The following is a 16285-nucleotide window of genomic DNA, read 5'->3' on the forward strand; positions in this document are numbered from 1 at the left end:
TGGTGATGCAGAACGCGCAGACTTCAAATGATTCAGGTCAACTGAACATTTCTGAATACGTGGAAGACAAAGTGAAAAGCAGTTCATAAGGTTCTTATGCAGGACTTAAAGCCTCACAATCTACTGGAACATCAAAGCATGTTCAGGAAATGTTTCATAGAATAATGGAGAGGATAATCTTTCGCTCGTGGCCTCTAGTCTGTAGCACATTATCTGTCCCAAATATTTACTTATCTATATCTATATGAAATGAATAATTCAACTGTTAACATTCAGCACACAATAATAGTCAAACATGTAGGGAAATGTGAAATGAAACAGAGGTTACTAAGGCCCTGTTCAGACCTGGCAACTGTCTCGAGTGATCTGATAACAAGTGGGCAGCTCTAAGTTCAGGTTTGAACGTATCCAAGACACATTGAGGACACATCTGAGATCCGATCACCTCAGAGGTGGTCTGGACCACATACGGGCAAATTCCTTCAGCAATGTGAAAATGAATGTTTCCTGGGCCACACTGAAGGACCGCCTACTCTACTGACATCCTGACACAGTCTGATTAGTCCCAACACAGTTTCATAATGAACTGAGAATATTTTTCTGTTTCAAATGACAAAAACCTGATTTCACTGTAGAGCTGAGTGCAGTACATTGATTCGCTCAACCCATCCTCACCCTGCTCTCTCTCTCTTTATCTCTCTATCTCTGTCTCACAAACACATTGACAACGGAGCCGTCTGTCATAGTCAGACTGGATAAAAACAACAACACATATGTTTGTTTGCATATAGAGCAGGGAAGTGAGATCTGATCGCAAATAGTCACATGTAAAGAAACATGTGCAGACACATTCTAATACCAGGTGTGAAGTGACGTATTTAGGTCAATGTAAATCAATCAATAAATCTGTTTCTTTGTAACCTTTTACCCAAAACCTTGTTACTTTAATCATCTGTGTAATACTGGCAACACAGTGTAACTAAAGTTACATTAAACTAAACTAATTTCAACATTTTCCAACTGCTTTAACAAACCCATGCAACTTGTTCACCTTCAAGTTTTTTTTTTTTTTTTTTTTCGCAAAAGAAAAGCTGATTCATGAGTCTACCCACCAACAGAGACAACCCTCGGCTTCTTTAGACAACACGCAATGGATTTGAGAATTGAATGTTGTGACATTACCTTACAGCACATATAGTTCTCTGAAAAGGTCAGCACAAAAGGGCCTATACGAGTTCAGAGACTCAGATTCAGAGGTTCAGCGCGAGAGAGAGAGAGAGAGAGAGAGAGAGAGAGAGAGAGAGAGAGAGAATGAGAGTGGAATGGCAAAGACGAAGAGCGAGGGCATCTGCTTTGACCTAGACAGGGAATAAACAAACAAGCAGGCTGCCAGGCGATCAGAACACACAGTGAGCAAACAGGGCGACTGACACATCTCCCTCATATCTATGGAACCAAGCCACATATCACCCAGGTTGGAAAGGTGAGGTGCTGCAACAACACATTTGTGGTGTCGATGTGACTTTCGAGCAAGTGTGATCTCATCCAAACTATAACCTCTTTTTTTTAACTCACTAATTCTTAAAGTATGCTTATTTCTTTCAGTTTTAATTAAATATTTACCACCGCGTTCATATCTGAGCATCACCGGCCCAACTAGATGACTCCCTATGCTGAAGGTGGAAGACAGATATCAGACCAATGAGGTGATTAAACTGCCTGAGCATTGATTACTGTTTTACAGAGAGCTTTACTCACTGACCTCTTCCAAACGCAGCCACAGGTATCATTCATCATTAATGGCTTCTCTTGCTAATGACAACAGTGAAACCTATACTCGCCCGCTGTCAGTAATACAGTATGTGGGAGCGCAGCGCTGGCGTCCAATCATGTCCACAACAAAGTCTGATCATGTAGGGGTTGCTCCAAGCACATTTCGCTAATTAGTTCCTTCTTCTCAGGTGAAATTGTGCTAATTACTGAAATCAGTTGCATGTTTTGGCTGCAGTGGGGAACCTTCATCCTCTCCGTGGCCTCCGTTGTCATTGCGCTGTCAGGCCGAGAGAAAAGGCTGAGCAGGAGCCAGTTAGATAGAACAAACAGACTTCAGAAAGATGTCTGATTTAAACCGTTGCATAAATAGTTTAGTTCTTGATTATCTTAAGCCGGACTGTGGTACAATGAAACCTGGGTAAATTAAGACTTTTTTCAAAAAACAACAAAAGGGCCGACCAAGGAACCGCATCCAACCGCTCAGCTCCTTTTAGCCCGGTAGAAAATGTTTGTCTTTTGGAAACATTCAACAGTTACAAGGACGTTTTACAGTACCACTTTACAATAAGACTTATGTTGTATAGGATTTATAAATGGTTTATAATATTAATTCTGTTGTTGACACTTTATAAATCATAAATAAACAAGTTATAACACAATTTACATACATTGACGCAGGCTCATTATTTGGCAAGATCAAGTTAATGCTTACTACTAAAAGACAGTAAAAGGGAGCCTTAGAGTAACTATAGTAACTAACTAGTAACTTTACAATAAGGCTCACTTTGACCAGTTAGGAATGGTAATAACTAATTAGTAAGAGTAATGAGTAGTAAGCATGTAGTAACTTGATCTTGCCAAATAGTGATATGAAAAAAAAAAATGGCTGCAGTCTGTAAAGACTCTTTCCCTTTTCATTGCTCTAACAATGTTAGCGAACCACAAATTATGAGGCATGTTTTCCTGTTTTTTTTATTGTTGGGTGCTATTGGCCAGCACAGGTGTCATTGATTGTTACCATGGTCTACTTGGTTCTACTTCTTTGCCGGTGGACGATGATAGGGCTAATAAATAAAGGTCGGAGCAGCTATAAAAAAAAAAAAAAAAAAACAGCTCTCTGTTACTAAGAAAAAATTCTGTGCGCTCAAACATTCAGTGAACAAAAGCAGCATGCATACGGACTAGCCCCCACACACACTACACTACACACACCTTGCAAAAAACACCTGGGATCTACCTCAATCTCCTTGAAAGGTCACCTGCCAGTAATGTGCAGCTAAGTCTCAAACATGCGTGCGCTCTGCGTTATTATTTTTTGGTTCCACTCCACCACTGTTTATTGTAATTTCATTAGCTCAATCTCTGTTATTCTAATTACACAGACATCTTTTGCAGCAAATAAAAGTTAATGAGCTTTTATGAAAATGGCTTGACGTGACCTTTTTATTTATTCATTTATATCCCCCACGCCCCTCCCTCCACCTGCTCCTGTCCCTGTCAAATTGCATCGTGGAAGGTCCCCACTATCACAGGAAAGGGAGGGATGGACACACCCCTCTCAAAACATACACTGCCAAACACACTCTTTCCAATCAACATCAATGACCCCCCTCCCCTTCTCTGTTTTCCATAGATCATTTAGCATTGTCATCCATAAATCAGCAAAATGCCCTTTTCAAGCTGCTCATAAACACCCCCATAGATCTCCAAAAATGCCACCACACTCTGAGGCAGCTGATGGTGGTGAGCCCACAGTGGTGCAGCTGCCTGCAGTCTGGATTTGATGGATGCCAGAATGAATGCGACATTACCAGTCTGCCGGGCAAGGCCAATGGATTTTGGGTTGAGGTGTCCAAGTGAATGGGCAAGGTGTTGATCAAGTGGGGTAAATGTTATGTACTTGTATGGCCTAAAAACCCAATACAGCAAGACCAAGAAGAACATTATTATACTCTGTTGTTACAGAGTGCATTGGTCTCTGACTCAATGTCCAAATAACATTGAGAAGGGCCTGTTCTGCCTATAATGCACACTATCACTCTAAGCTACATGAGGAAGATATTTCCCCTAATATACTTCTTATATATTACTGTTGTGTAATAAACGGTAGCTACTGTCTAACCTCTCACAATAATAAATACCTGTATTGAATACTGTAGGACTTGTACCTTGGGGGTGGGCAATCTGGCCAAAAGCTCATACGACAATCTTTTTGGGTAGAATCACAATCCATGGTCTGATTCATGATCTGCATCCTGTTTCCACTCTGATTTCATTGTGAAAGTCCAGACAGGAAGTTGTGATAGGAAGTGATTTGTATCTTTCCGACACGTTCGGATTTTCGGATTACAAATTGTGTCACAACCAACACACTTTTTTGCTAGTTCATTTGGAGTATTCATTTGAATAGTGCTGTTATACGCAAGTACTTTAATTTGAAAGTTCAGTCTTTGCTAACCAGCTGGCCACGACTAGTCCCGCCTTGTGTTTCCCTGACTGCAGGCAGGTCTCTCGTCCCACGGACAGACTGCAGCTCCACCGTCTTGGACTGGATCTGGCACTACACCAAGCTCATGAGGCTCCATTGCTAGCTGCAGTTAGCAGTAGATCATATGCCTAAGTAAGATCGTCCACAATACAAGTTCATCAGATCGCCCACCCATATTTGTATCTATGATACTTGGTTCTGTGTGACAAGACACGCACAAAATAACAAACCGCAGCTGCACAATTAATCAAAATATATTGGAAGTCGCAATATGGCCAAATGCAATTTCTAAATCGCAGGCACTGCAATTTTTTTGGTGAATGCCATAAGCATTGTGGTGCTACAGAGATGCCCCCGGCCTACAAATCATATTCTCCAGACATAAGGGAAATCACATCAGCATCATCATTTCTTAATTTTTTTCAGTGAAAATGAAATGTAAAAAAGATCATTGCAACTGAAATCATGACTCATATCACAATATCTGCCTTTTTTGCATATTGTTCAGCCCTTAAACAAACTCTATTCATTTAATACCAATACAGCTATTTTCGATGGTGAACAAAGAGACTAAAGTCAAGAAAAAGGGGGGCTTTTACTAAAACACTTACTATCAAATTCTCTCTCTATCTCCCTCGCTCTGAATTAGTCATACACTGAATTATTGCTTTCAAAATCATTATGTGGCCTGGTGGATGGCCCTGAGGTTTATTAGCCTGCTCTTTACCAGCAAGAGCTCCATTATCTTATTGCCTTTAATGTCAGAAAAATAAGGGGGCAGGGTGGGTGATGGCTGCTGCTGCTTTGGGCCACTGCATACAGCTCCGAGAGAGCTGGAAATCCAATATTGCGGGGAAGATAGATGTTGAGGAGAAAAGATAGATCTTAACTCGAAAGCTATTACAAAGTCTATTGTTTTTCAATGCTGATGTAAATTACCTCAAGCAGCTTCCAGCGCCATTTTGCATTCCATAATTCATGTTTGTTGCAAAGGGAATCAAGTAATAATAACTTGATGTGTACAGCACTTCTCTAAAACAATATTTACACTTTCATAATCAAGACAAACTACAGACGCATACACATACATAACCAGGCCTGTAAGAATCTGTGATACAGTCATAAAAGTGAAAAGAGGTTTGAGTAAGGAAGTGAGGGAATGGGAACATTATTCTGAGTACTGTTTTGTGCTTTGGGTAAACATGATGGACTTGTCTGTGGTCTTAATTTTACTAAGGAGCACATGAAACGATATCAGGATATGAGAGTCAGTCTGGACTGTGGTTTGCCCTTGCTTCAATTTGATTTGTCCTTACAGGGCCGAGTAACTAAAAGCTATCACATGTCATCACCTGTCGTTTTGGACTCATCAACCCAAGCATTTTAGCATCCTTGTCCTTGGTTCAGAATACATTCTCACTCTTAATAACCCAAGCTACCTTTTCTCCTGTAAAAAGGACTTGCACATGCGTTTTCAATTGGCTAAGAGCAGTTATTTGGTGCCACCCATGTCAGAAGATACTGTATGGCATTGTTCCGACCTGCCCCAGGCAACCATACTAATGGAATAAATGCCCCAGAGTTCAAACAAATTCCAACAAAAAAAAAAAACCCTTAGCATGAACGCAGCTCAAGACGAGGGGTGGGGGACATACGATGATTCACATCCGCAACCAAGGAAACCAAGACATGGAAAGACTACAGAGGCTGACAGCACAAACTTCAAACTGCTGCTTTCTCTGCTAAGGTCACCCACTGCGGCATACATCAGAAAAAATCATCAGAACAACACAGCAACAGTCATGACTGCAAAAGCACTATTTTATGAAAAGGTAGCACCTGTGGCTGCACAGGGCACAAAGTTTAGAGAGGTTTTTCATGGCAACCTTCTCTCTCTCTCTCTCTCTCTCTCTCTCTCTCTCTCTCTCTCTCTCTCTCTCTCTCTCTCTCTCTCTCTCTCTCTCTCTCTCTCTCTCTCTCTCTCTCTCTCTCTCTCGACAGCAGCTTTGTTGAAGAAAAGTTTAGCGCCATAACGGGCACATAGGCTCGTCTCCACCCTTCAATGAGACAGTAGTCATTGAACTATAAGGAGGGGATACAGAGGGATACACTGAGCCAATGTTTCAGTCGGGGGGGGGGGGGGGGGGGGGGGGGGGGGTGTCAGTGAGTCACCAAACAGGAAGGCTCCATGGGAGTAAGAGGCAGTGCTGGAGAGGTGGATGTCAAGGATATGATGAGTCCTTTTATCTGGTAGTAGGACATTTGCCGTGAGGGCTCCTAAAATGTGCAATGATCTTCTGTTGAGAGTTACACAGGCTCTCTCATTGTCCTCTTTCAAAACTTTTAAAAACTATTTTTTTTTATAAAAAAGGCTTTTAATTGAGTTGCTGTTTGTATTATGCTTTTATTTCTATTGTTCATAACATGATTGCATCACCTTTCTTTTTATGTCTGTGAAGCAATTTGTGAACATGTTTTTTTTTTTTTTACTTTTCATTCTTATTATTAAAACACCAGAGAATATTTCACACACAGCGAAAGTTCGATGTAATTCCAAATGACAATTCCTCGCTTTGTTTTTTTCTGCAGTTAAATTCTGTTACATGTCCATATGAGAATTTTATTCATACTTTTGTATCCTAGTCTTCAATCTCATATTTTCCTAAACATGTTTTAAAGGTCAACAATATGTGTTAGTATTGTTTTAACATGAGTATTCAATGGGCTGTTTGCTAACTGAACCTGCTGCTGAATCTCCAGGTATAAGAGTTAATGAAGACTAGAGGAGAGCTGGTTCGTGCCTGTCCGTCGATCTGTCTCTATCTGCTTGGGAAAATGAACTTATTTGCTGAGGAGAACTGCCTCTGATGTGACAGCTTGAACCAAGGGTAGGCCTTACAGGATACCTATCACTGGTGCTCACGCTCACCCCTGAAACTCTCTCAGATGGGAGTGCTGAGCATGTGTCACAGACAAATCACTGCAGTGAAAAGTTGACTGGTCTCGAGGCTCGCTTCCAAAAAAACCTTAAGAACAAAAGAAGGGCTTCGGAGGAGACAGAACAGAAGGGAGTTGACTGGTCTCCTTTATTCGCCTCCCCCTCATAGCCACTTTCACACTCCAAAAAGCTTGATCACTCATGTATGCAGGTCAGACAGAGTCAAGCGTATAATACATGTTTCAGCAACTAAACCCCTCAAGCACGGGTGTTAGAATTTACTGTTTTAACCAGCTGGTAAGCGCTTTTGATTTTCTCACTTATGCTGTCCCTCTTCATCTTCTTCCTCCCAGTGTTTGATGTAATCAGAGTCTGAGGCTGCACAACTGAAACTTTAGGACCATTATGAGTTTAAGATTGCCTTTGGCAGTAGCACCTGTCTGTTGAAGATGCAGGGGAAACAGCAGCTGGGCTCTCAGCTGGGCGCTGTGCGCTGGCTTTGGTCAGGGTGCAACAGGTGAAAGCATGAGGACAATGGCCCCGGACATGTCATCTAGCAGCAGCACAATGGCGCAACCTGGACGCAGTGATCAAATATTCAAAAGCAGTCCAATTTCTGCTCTCTCAATAATTAATTGCACAATAATTGTTTTGCTACGCTGAGAGGACCACAACACTGATTGCGCATGTTCTCTACAAATCACATTGTGTATATTGCATTAGCCTAGATATTAGAGGACACTGAGAACAAGGGAATAAAAAGCCTTGTTTTTTTTTTTCCTGTACAACAACTCAAAACCCAAAACCAACCAAACCAATCCCATCTCCTCACCTATATCACCGGACCATTACAAACCAACAAGCCAGACAGCTTCCGACTCCCCAGTACTGCACGCTTCTCCCACCCGTGTATGTACCCAGTGCCCCCCACCCTCCCAAGGAAAATAAATAAATAGATAAATGAATACCTTACACCTTATTAGTTTATTTCCATATGTTTTGTTTTTGTCTTCCCTCCCTATTTCTCTCTCCCTCTCAAATCAAAATATATAAAAGTCATATATCTAAATCTACGGCATTAAGAAAAAGCTGTCAGTTGTACTCTTTAGTAGTGTATGCCATCATGTTACATTATATTATCTTATGTTATGTCTTGTTATGGTAAATGGATGTACATAATTGAAACATGCATTGTTTAAAAGGCAACAGCAGGACAGATTTTTTTTATTTTCATACGCATGTCCAAAATGTGTTCACCATTGTTTTTCATTATAAAGATGCTTATAAAGTCCTTGTCAGTGTAATTAAAACGGTGCTTACTGCAATGATGATGTTTATATTGTGGTTGACGTGTGAAAAATGAAGCCGACATGGAAAAAAACCTGAAACCTGAAGAGAAACTTCTCTCCAAAGCAGAAGAACAACAGCTACAAGTTCAGTTGTCAGTCAGTGAGTTGCCTTAGTAGAAAAGAGCTATCAGTGTCAAGCATCAAGCACAAATCTACACAGAACATAAAACACACGATGGGCAAATGTGAAACTGCTGTTAGCCGTTTATGCACATATAATGTATGGATCTTTGCTTATTTAATTATTTATTTTGCTTGTTTGTGCCTTCATGTCAGCGGATACCTGTATGTGCTACCCAGATACACAAAGCGACACGGACGCACCTGTACCAGATTTTGTCCCGCACAGGGGGAGCAACAGTGTGCGGTCAGCATTACCTGCAGCATTTCACGCCAGGCCTCTCTAAGCAGCAGAGGAGTCCAGACTGTGTTATTTCCACCTCAGTGGTATTCTACCTGCTCACTGGCCTGCTCCCGTCCCTGCTGCCCGCCACCTGTGCGGAGCGGCAACACACACACACACGCACACGCACACATATACACACAGAGGCCTGCACTCACATCACCGAAAAAACCAGGCCATATCACAGTAGTTACCTGGCTGACGACAGACGGAGTAAACAGATCCATCTCTAGCTCATCAGCTCGTGTAGAAGCTGTGTCCGGTTTAGGGACAACGTGCATGTTAGTGTGTGAAGAATAAATGTGTCGCACTGGTAAAAATCCAGCACAGTCAGAGCTAAACATTAGCACCCAGTTGGGAGAGGATAAAAAGCTAATACCAGGTTGAGCACTCATTACCAGCTACGTGGGTGTGGCTATTGTGACTCATTGTCATGGAAGTATCATGGGAATATATTTATTTTTTCGTCTGCCTTGTTTACGTCAAGATTCAGCCTCTTCGTCATTAGCAGCATAAATAAAACATGGAGTTAATCCTCACCCCAATCTGCCCTTGCTTTTACAAGCCAGTTTTAGATGCTTGCATCATGGTTTAGTCTTTGAAACTCAGGGGACAAAATAGATGCAGATGGCGAATGTCTTGGCTTGTTGTATGTACAAGCCAAGATCAACACTAGTGAAATAGAAAAAGAAAAACATAAAACACAAGGCTGAATAGAAATACAGTGAGGTCCAAAACCGCACAGTAAACGGATGGGTTGGATGTCCAGCGGGAGGCAATTCTGAGTCACTGTGATCTCAGTGCTCTGACCTTCTCCGGCGGCAATGAAAAGTCCAAGAAAAGAATCCCTGGTCATACAGAGACATACCGAATTGCTGAGGTAATATAAATGCTGTAAGTATTACATGGATTACAGTATCAGCTTCAATCAATCCCTCCCACTACATATTTGACGAAAGCTTTGTGTCGTGATGCAGGATCATGTCGCTAAAAGTCCTCCAGGGAAGATAATCCACTCTCTTGTCTGTACAAGCTGGCATCCCTCCACCGTCCTGTGTTCGGAGGGAAATAAAGAGGGTCAGATTTATTGGTATTCAATCACGCACTAAAGCAACGGCCGTTCCTGGTGATTGCTTTCAGCTAAAGTGACTGTCAAAGACTTCTGCCTATAGAAGCTTAGAGAACAGGGGGAAAGTAAAAATCACACTAAAGCTAGCTCTGCCTTTTCATCACGGTAAAAAAGGAAAAGGAAAAGGAGAGGCAGTATTATCCTCCTGCAAAGGAAAAAGGGAGAGGTGAACTGTCGGCGCGTAATAGACCTGATGTGGTAAAGTGCTGAAAAGGTCAGTGCATCTTCTGGAGTTAAACCAGGGAGAACAGCTCCAGTGACAATAGAGTAATAGCATTTTTAAGCTTGATCAGACATGTGAACAGCAGAACAATTCTCTTTGGGATTTGTGATTCCTTTTTATCCCTTCTCTCTTTACTCTCTCTCGCCTCCATATTCATGAGCCAAGTCTTTAACTATGCAGTCTATTTTCTAAAATATGTCACAATTTACAGTGGTACTAGTGACTTTGTATGACTTTGTTGCTATGGTGGACCTAAATTCAACCGAAGCTAAACAACAAGCATTAAGCGGACGGCAATATGTTTACTGTAACTCCGAGCTGTGAAAGATGATTCGAACATTTTTTATTCTTTTTTAAATGCATGGCTTAGTGGAATACAGAGACAACAGCTGGCAGAGAAAATGGGACTAGAAGCTGTGCTCATTGTATAAACTTGGCATGAACTCCTAGCATAACAAGATTAACCCTATTTTCACACGAACTATGTTTCTGCCTTTACAGTGGAAGCGTGTAATTCCTAACATCCAGGATGACCTCCGATCTGATTCTCAAGTCATCCCTTGGCGCCGAGCCTACACAGCGGAGAGGGCAGAAGATAAAGGGTGACCATTATCACTGGCACACACTGCCCCTGGCATTGGACCATTTACAATTAGTGTGCTATATGTCCTTTTCCGGCTCCGACAGTCAAAAAGTCCTTTAATGAGAAGACTGTGAGTCAATATTTACCTTCCCTGCTAGGTTTTTGAGCAGTGACGCCACAGGATGTGTGTCAATGTGTTTGTGTGTTTATGGAAATGTGTGATTAAGTCCTTTTTTGCTGGGAAGGATGGCTGTGAATAAATGCAGCGCTATGTTGCGACGACTGCTCCCAAAAGCATTGGAGAGATTGAATAATTACAATAATCATTTTAGAATGTGAAAATATAGTCTGTTTTCTTGCATCGCATTATCGTATTATCATGTTGACACTGATGAAACTGAAAGCTGTCATTAAGCCTCATGTCTGTGTGGTAAAACATTAGCCGTGTCGGTTGGAGGGAGAAGTGGATGTACAGGTGGGAAAAGGTGAAACATCCTCACACACACTGAGAGACGATCCTATTGTTTGTTTCTTCGTTGTTCCTTTTATTGTGGATATTTCCATACCATCTGTCAAACCTGCCTGTGAGACACGGAAGCCATGCTGAAAGTCTCAGCGCTTCAAACTGAGACCCACACTCCGCCACATACATCCCCTGATTGCAAATGTACGCGCTCCCACCGACACACAATCTACAGGCTGTTGCCCCTTGCGCTCGCAGTGAGCCCCCTCAAGATGTTCCATTCTCCCTGACAAATATCACCCCGGGCAATCCATCAGACACATAAGCCCATTCTTAAGGCGTTGGATGATTTTGTCCCGACCATGTTGTTGTATCGTGTAGGGTTTTTTTGTCAGACAATTAGCCCAAGCACTCTGTTAGCATCCTTATGCTCTCTGTGCCCTCCCATGTGTCCTATTCTCTACTGTATGATTGATGAGCTTCCACCTTTAGCAAAACTCTTTGCGTTTCTGGCGCCGTTCACTTATCTCAACTTTTCAGCTCAAACAAGACTAGGCATCTTAACTCTGACCTCTATCAGTCATTGCCCTGTTATCTGTACAACATTTGGCGGGAAAGGGAAATCAGGCTGATTCAAAAGGTTACTGCACGCACGCTGAGAACATGCCGGATTTAATCGTAGCTTAGTGAGTGAGAACAGGAGGGGGAATCATGTTGCAGTTTTGCACCCAAATCTCTTGCTTTCTTCCCGACGCACTCTCGCAGAAAACGGACAGACTGTGTCAGATTACCGCAGCTCTTCGATAAGCCTGGTTATTTCATTAAAAATCGCTCAAGTCAAATTGGGAAGTAGTGCAAAAAATAAATAAATAAATAAATAAATAAAGCAGCAAGTTTTATCCTTGATGTTGTCAAGTCTCACTTAGCTGCAAGGCGGCAGAGCTCTGATGAGCCACAAGCACAAACAGCTTGCAACTTGAGTGACGGCATTACAGCAGTAGGCACATCAGCAATCAGACCTCATTTCCTTGTAATTTGGTGTCGCCGGCGCTGTATTAACTCCATAGGTGGTCCCGTCTGTTCGGAAGGCTAAATAAATAAATAAATGTCAATGAATGCCACCCTGTATGCGCAGAAATCAGCAGTGATGGCAGCTTAGCTCCTTTAGGTAGTCTATTTGAGTCCCACATGTGGAGCTCAAGGCCTCTCCTTTGCATGGAGGGTGCAGAGAAGGGTATTTTGCACCTGTATTGACAGTGGCTCAAATCAGCCGGGGCTATGAGGCACAGCGGGAGGTATTAGAACCTTCTCTATTCCATTTATCAATATTGTCATATTACAGTAGCAGGGGTCTTAGGCTGGTGAAGGGAGGGGGATTAGTCTTCTTTTGAAGCTCAGCTGGTGGGTGCTTGATTGAAGTGGAATCCCAAGAAGAGGGAAGGGGCTAAGGAATAGCGGAGGTGTATCTCCCACCTCCTTGTTGAGTTTCTCTCCACATTGGTGAATTGAACTCAGGTTTGCTTCCTTGAGGTTTAGAGTGAGAAAACACAGCACGACTGTGACCCATGTTATAATAACACAAACAATGAACATGATGGAGAACGGCCAGGATGAACATACATTCATGCAAACCAAATGCTGATGAGGTGCAAAGAGGAGGTGAGCATCCAAGTAATATCCAAGCACCATATTTATATTGTCAACTCCAGCAATCATGTTTGTTTTTTTTGTAATGTTTACGTCCTGGTGGCTTGTTATCTGGTGAATCACAATAACAGGGACCTGTCTTACAAACTCATTGAGTCATTTGGTTTCACTGGTGACTATTGAAAACTACTGACACAACAACAATTACCACTCAACCGGAAAATGCAGTTGCCGCAGTTGCTGAGATGTAGAGCGTAAACAAGCATAACACTAAAAAAATATAAACAGGAATAGCACCGGGCACTAATATATTAAACAATAAAAGTATTAAACCATAAATATTTTATGTAGGCCACCGTCGACATGTACCCTACATGATCAACTGTGAAAGTGAGTACGGGACAGAAATGGACTCCAAACATTTACTGTACACTCTTCTTTCACGATTACAAAGGGTTCTAATAAAAAGTGTGAGTAATATAGAACATTATCAGACTTAACGATAACGATACATCTGACTAAGGCTTAGAGAGGAGTAGCAGAGGAAACACAGTGCAGCGTTTTTATGTGCTATCATGCATAAAAGATATTTCTCACAAAGTTTTACTCCTGTGCACCTTCCTTGCAAAGATATGAGTCCTCTGGACTGGGTAATATTCTGACTTTGGATGTGGATTGGATGTTTTAGTCCAATTTTATGTGAATAAAGGTGTGACATGACTAAGTACAACTAGCCCTAAAGGATTTCTTTAGTGTTTGTACAGCTATCTTTGTGGGGACGTGGGATTGACAAAATATATTCCCTAAACCCTTAACCTTAAACATCCCAACTAAATGCCTAACCTCAACCCTTACCCTACCCCTAACCTAAACCTGATTCTAACACTAACCCTAAAACCAAGTCTTAACCCTGAAACAGCCATTAAAACTTTCCTGCATTTTTGCCCCCATGAAGCACCACGGAGTCTGTTTTACAAATGTTTTACAAATTAGAACTGAACATTTAGCAAAACCTAAAATTCCATGTTCTTTCCCGCCATAGAGGAAATGTCGAAACAAAATCAGGGTACAATCTAAAGTTAAAAAATGACTAATTTAATTAATTACAAAGTTTTTCTACAGAGCTCAGGTCTCAGTCTGTTCACAAATGGCAGGATGCAGGAGCAGATATTGAAAAAGAACATGTCTGACTGTGCGGCTGACAACACTCCCCTCTTCTCTGGTGACTGCAGCTTCTGGGGGGCCGTCTGTCTGTTAATTAACAGTTTACACAAATAGTCAGGAGTCCCTGAAGGTATTCAAAAAGAAAAAAACACAAGTCTAATTGCATAAAGCTATGCAACGGATACTCAAAAATCTATGCATATGAAATTTAAAGCCATTGATGTGAGTACATTAGGACACTGAAGCTGCACAGTCAACACAGTAAAAACAAGCCATCAGAGAATCCCATATTGATCTGCTTTGCTGTTACATTAGAAAAGCTGTCTAATGCACCCCGGCCATGTGTTGTAATGCATATATTGCAATGAGTTGTACGTCGATTATCTCATCTATTATTAAAAAAAAAATCCTGTACAGTCTTATAAGTGAGGAAATTATCAATAATTGTCTCGTCTGTAAATAATGTATATCACTTTTGATTATATTGTGACGCTGCAGTGACACAGGAGCACAAAAAATACAGCTATCAGGTCTTTGCAAAGGTGAACTTCACAGACTGAGTGCTGTTTGTCGTTTACTTTGGGGACTACCGTTTCTCCCTCAGCTTGGTGATAGTGGGGATGGATGGCAAGTGACATGTGACAGGGATGTGAGAGCCAGACCTCTCACTCACTTTTCCACTTGTAGAGTGACAGCAGGGGTAAAGAGCGAGCTTTAATTGCATGTGACGGCCAATCACGTTGGCAGGGGACACTTCAAGCCAGTAAAGACTCACCTGAGCAAAGGGTGAAGAGGGTGGTGGGCCGTAAAAATCAGATTGACATCCTTTGTGGAAGGCTTTTGCTTCATTGCACCTATCCCACTTACATCCTCCACTACTGCCCCAGTGCATCATACAAGTCAAAACAAACATGATTTCAGTGTGCTTAACACTCACCGACTCTTTGGAGCGGAGCAACCTAACCTTATACTTTTATCCATTAATGCTGGCTTTTTGCATCTGCAAGGAGAAGCAATCTGCATGAAAGTATTCACACAGTTCAAAAAAGTGGAGGAATTAGGGGATTAGGGACTTAAGGAAGTCTCTCATCTGGAGTTGTTATCGGATATCTTTGTTTGTTTGTTTGTTTGTTTGTTTTTTAAATGCACTGAACACCAGGTTATGAAACAGACTGGATTAGAATCAGTTATTAGGAGTGTAGATTAAAGCGAGCTCAGACTACAGGGGTTTTAACACTGGTTCAGCCCTCCTGGCAGGGAATCTGGTCCAGGCTGGGCAGGCTTGGGTGCATACTGCTGATTAGCATGCAAGATTCTAATAGGCACCACACACCACATACCAACAAAAAAGGGAATACGGCAGTTCATACAGTCTGATACAGCCCATCTTCAAATAAGAGTGTACGGTCACAAACTGTATGCTACCAAATACAGACAGTGAAGCAGAGCTAATGCAGTTCAGTGATTTATTTAAAACAAATATGAACAAAAGGTGACGGAGTGGTGAGACAGGCAAAAGTCAAAAACCAGAGAAAGCAGTCCAAACAAGTCCTGTAAGCAGAGGCAAGAATCCAATATCCACGAATCAGACAAAGACAGGATGGAGGACAGGACACGAGGACAAGAGGAACATATTAAACTTAATGTTCTGACAACTGCAAAGCAAAAATAAGCCTATACATTAAATACACAAAAACTAATTGGCTAACAAGAAAAAGGTGACAAACTGTCAGGAAAAAAAGGCAGGTAGTAAAACACCATTGTTGTACGGGAGTCATTTCAAGATATGGATATTAAATATTAAACAGAGTCCAAGTGGGAAGTGACAATGTACTATGGATATTAAATATTAAATATGTAAAAAAAAACAAAAAAAAAACAGAAAACAAAGATTGAATAGGGGGAAAAGTAAGAGGGTTAGTATTTCTTCTATTTTTCTAGTCACTAGCTGAATTTGTCCTTTTACTGGAATTTGGTTGAGTCCATCAGTCAAGGTCAATACCATTATAGTACAGGCAGAAATACTTTAAAAAGCTAGGCACAGGTGAGTAGGTTTTCTTAGAAAGTGCTTTCCTAAAAGGAAGCCCCTTAACCTCCATGTGAGTGACTATTAGTGGTTTACAAT

This window comes from Seriola lalandi, unplaced genomic scaffold, assembly GCF_002814215.2.
Source record: "Seriola lalandi dorsalis isolate HSWRI2012SDOR001 ecotype SW California unplaced genomic scaffold, Sedor1 jcf7180002054263, whole genome shotgun sequence".
NCBI lineage: Eukaryota > Metazoa > Chordata > Actinopteri > Carangiformes > Carangidae > Seriola > Seriola lalandi.